The following is a 4,027-nucleotide window of genomic DNA, read 5'->3' on the forward strand; positions in this document are numbered from 1 at the left end:
CTGCCTCTCAGCCCTTCTGTCTCAGGGGCTGTGAGGGTTAAAGACGATGCATCTCCAGTGTCTCAGTAAATGGGGCTGTGATGGTTTCTCTAGGTCATAGAAAGAGTGATAGGAACAGAGAAGAGAAATATGTGCCCTAGTTAAGGACATACACAAGAATAGAAATAAAATAGAAAAAAATTAAAATAGTTGAAACAAGAAAGAAAGTTTGTGCCTACAAATACACATATGTGAGTATGGGAACATGAACTCAGACACGTAACAAAACCAGAGACATATTTTATCCGTGTCTTGGGGGTGGGCGGGGCTGGAGGCCACTTTCACTCTCAGGAATAAAAATGACAATTGCTTTGCTAACTGCCTTCTTGTTCCATATCTGGAGACCTTCCAGGACACAAAAAAGAAGTTCCTTCTTCTGTCTTGAAATTCTTTAGTCAGACACCAGCCAACTCCCATGAAACGTGGGGTCTGGTCAAGGAGGCTGATCCCAGAAATGTGGCATATTTCTCACGACCACAGGGCTAAAAAAAAGCACTCCAAAACAAGCGGCAACCCAAAAAAACAACATATTGGCATCCTGCAAAAAAATCTAAGTGTGCTGAAAAAACAACAACATATGGCTGGGTGGGGTGTGACCAAAAGGAATATAGTTATCACGTTTTGAACATTCCTTTTACAGACTTGAGTGAAAAGAAATTTTCTAGGACAGAACATGGAGTAGTCCCAAAGCCTGCCTTTTTTAAAAGCACAATTGGGGACAGGAAAAGCAAAGAAGGGTTTGTTCCAGGTGAGTTACAGCTGAGAACCGGGAATGGAATCTCACCTTTGACCCAAGAATATGCTGAAAAGCACCAAAGCAGACAAAAGCGTGAGATAAGTCCATGCTCACTGCTTTTAACCAGAGCGCCGTTGAGATTAAAACACAGAGAGGAATGGAATATACTTGAACACGCTCATTATCAACACCAAAGCCACAATATACACTGATAATAGCTCTGGGGTGCCATCATTATGTACCTAGAATCTGGGTTTCCTTTGAACAAAACAGAATCAGCTTCAAGTGCAGTGCTCTGCTGGGGATCTTGGTTATATAACTGTTTCATAACTCAAGGTGAAGTCACACAGCAAGGCTAGAGGAGTGCTGGGAAATAAGTTTTCAAACTTTGGAACTTTTGCTGTTTATTTAAACCTTGCCTATTTGTCCACTAATTACACAAACCAAGAATAACCTGCAAACTGAGCCCCTCTCTGTTGACTGGTACCTATGAGGGCTGTTTATTTTTTTTAGTAGGAAATGATGGAGTACCTCCTCTGTATCAGGCCTGGAGTTAGAAGGATGCACGAGAAAGATCACTACCCTCATTCAGCTTCCAGTCTAGGAGGGAAAGAGTTATATGAACTGCAGATATTCAGAGAATGCCACCCCAAAATACGCTACTCTGGCATAAGGATTATTTTGAGCAAAAGACATTTGAGATTCAGCAAAATTAGAAAGAGGCTTTCTGTAAACTCCCCTTACTGTCTATAAGCAGAGCCTACCAAAAGAACCAAGAATGGCTCTTATCACAGGAGAGGACACCTAACAGACACTGTTACAAGACGGTCATATCTCCCATCTGTTCTCCTAAGGGCCCACATAGTTTTCCAAAAAGTTATTTGTTTTTCCTCAGTGCCCCCTTTCCCCCTCCTTTTCACTTACGAAGTTGTGAACTCCAAATTCTAACCACTCCTTTGAGTTAGTCATCACTGAGCACTCCCAAGAGTGTGGGCGATAGACATGTTAATAAACTTCTGTTTGTTTTTCTCCTAGTCTGCCTTTCGTCAGTCTAATTTGCAGGGCCTCAACCAATGAACCTAAAAGGGAGAGGAGAAAAGATTTCCCTCCCCTATAGAAGAGATTATTAAAATTTAGTGCTGTAATTGGGTAGCGTGATCACAAGTATCCACTACGACTCCAAGGTACAGAGAAAGGAATGTTCTCTATTTTTAAATGGATCTCATCCTGTTTTTGCCTCCCTTCTCCTACCCCACCCTAGTTTCTGCTTTGTGGTAGAATAAGGAAATTAAATTTGTTTACTCAAGATATTTAGCTATCTTTTGGTATATTGGTCTCTTTAAGTTAAATTCAGCTTATGTTGGATAAATACTAATTCAAGAAAATTAAGTGTAGTTAGTCCTGGATTCCCTGCCTCTACCCCACTCCTTCTTTTTTTTTTTACGGAGTCTCGCTCTGTCACCCAGGCTGGAGTGCAGTGGCGCAATCTCGGCTCACTGCAAGCTCCGCCTCCCAGGTTCACGCCATTCTCCTGCCTCAGCCTCTCAGAGTAGCTGGGACTACAGGCGCTTGCCACCACGCCTGGCTAATTTTTTGTATTTTTAGTAGAGACGGGGTTTCACCGTGGTCTCCATCTCCTGACCTCGTGATCCGCCCGCCTCGGCCTCCCAAAGTGCTGGGATTACAAGCGTGAGCCACTGCGCCCGGCCCCCACTCCTTCTTTTGCCTTCTCCAGGAGATTAATTGTTTTGGAGTGGGGAAGGGACAGGTGTTTGTGAAAGGGTAGAAATTCAAGTATCATTTTGTTCTATGTGGGGAGGACTATCTCATGCCTACTTGTGATGTTTCTGCAAATGAGTATCCATACAGGTTACCAAATGATCACTCCTTTGAACATCATAGGCACAGCTATGGCTGAAGCCTGTAATTCTTTTTATCTGTGGTTTTCATGTCTCAGTTCCAGTCTTTCCCTGGCCCGGGTCGCTTAGCATTTTAGCAGGCCCTGTAGGGGTTGTGAGTGCCCTGAGGCCTTACCCAGTAGATGCCATCCTCATCATCCTGATCTACCTCCTTCTGCGTGACACTGTCTTTCTCTGAACACAGGGACTCCTAAAAGGAATTCCTAATGTAGATAAAAACCTCTCTGCTCTGGATTTCTCCCAAACCTTCTGGTTCTTTCTCACTACACACCCCGCAGATTCAGCACCAAAGCTAGGGACTGATTACACCTGACCAAATCCCCACTTCCTCTCCCTAGCTCCTCACTCACTGGAAAGGCTTTCAGCTTTCCTGCTGGACAGGGACTCCTTCTCTGACGTGTCCTTACTCAGGTGGCACTTGCACTCCGTTTCCATTAGGCAACGTGTTGAGATGGCTACAAAACGTACATACAAACAAAAATATTAAGTTTAAAAAGCAGTAAAATAGATCAGGAGGTATTTAAAAAATAAGGTCTCTACAACAGTGCTATGACAGGTCAACTTTTTGAGGCTGAAAATGTGATTTTTTTCATGCTTGACTTCTGCATCAAGCTAGCATTTGGAGAGAGCTGGAACTGAAACCATTTACTATTACTATACAACTTTTTTTCAAGATAATTATGAAGCACACTGTCATCTCTAGAATCCCAATACTTTCAGTTACATAAGACCTCTGAGAGCTTGAACATTGTGACTTGTAGTATTGAATATGAAAATATTTTTAAAACACGGAGACTGGGAAAGAAAATTTTATTCCAGTTATATTAAATTATAACTGTGCCATCTTGCAATTTCCAAAGATATCCTTTAGCATATATATTCTTCTTTAATGTGCCCTTGCCATTCCCCATGAAGATGTGAAGTCTAATTCCTTCCTTGAATCTGGGCAGGGCTATAATTGTTTCAATCAATAGAGTAGGGCTGAAGGAAAGTGACTTTCCAGGCAAGGTCACAAGAGGCCATGCATCTTGTGCTGTGTCTGTGGGATCACTCATATTTCCTGAGTTCCATGTAGGATATCCAACTCTCCTGAGGCTGCTGTGCTGTCATAAAGTCAAATTACATGCAGACATTAGGTGCAGGTGCTCTGGTCGGCAGTCTTAGTGTGGGAGTCACCCCAGGCCAGGAACCAGGCACTGAGTGCACAAGCTTTCAGATGACTCCAGCCCCCAGACATCGGGTCATCCCAACCTTTGGGTCTTTCCATGTGAGGTCCAAACTATCTCTACTCTTCCCAATCCTAATTCCTGACCTATAGAATCTGGGAGCTTAA

Source organism: Symphalangus syndactylus, chromosome 7 (assembly GCF_028878055.3).
Source record: "Symphalangus syndactylus isolate Jambi chromosome 7, NHGRI_mSymSyn1-v2.1_pri, whole genome shotgun sequence".
Taxonomy (NCBI): domain Eukaryota; kingdom Metazoa; phylum Chordata; class Mammalia; order Primates; family Hylobatidae; genus Symphalangus; species Symphalangus syndactylus.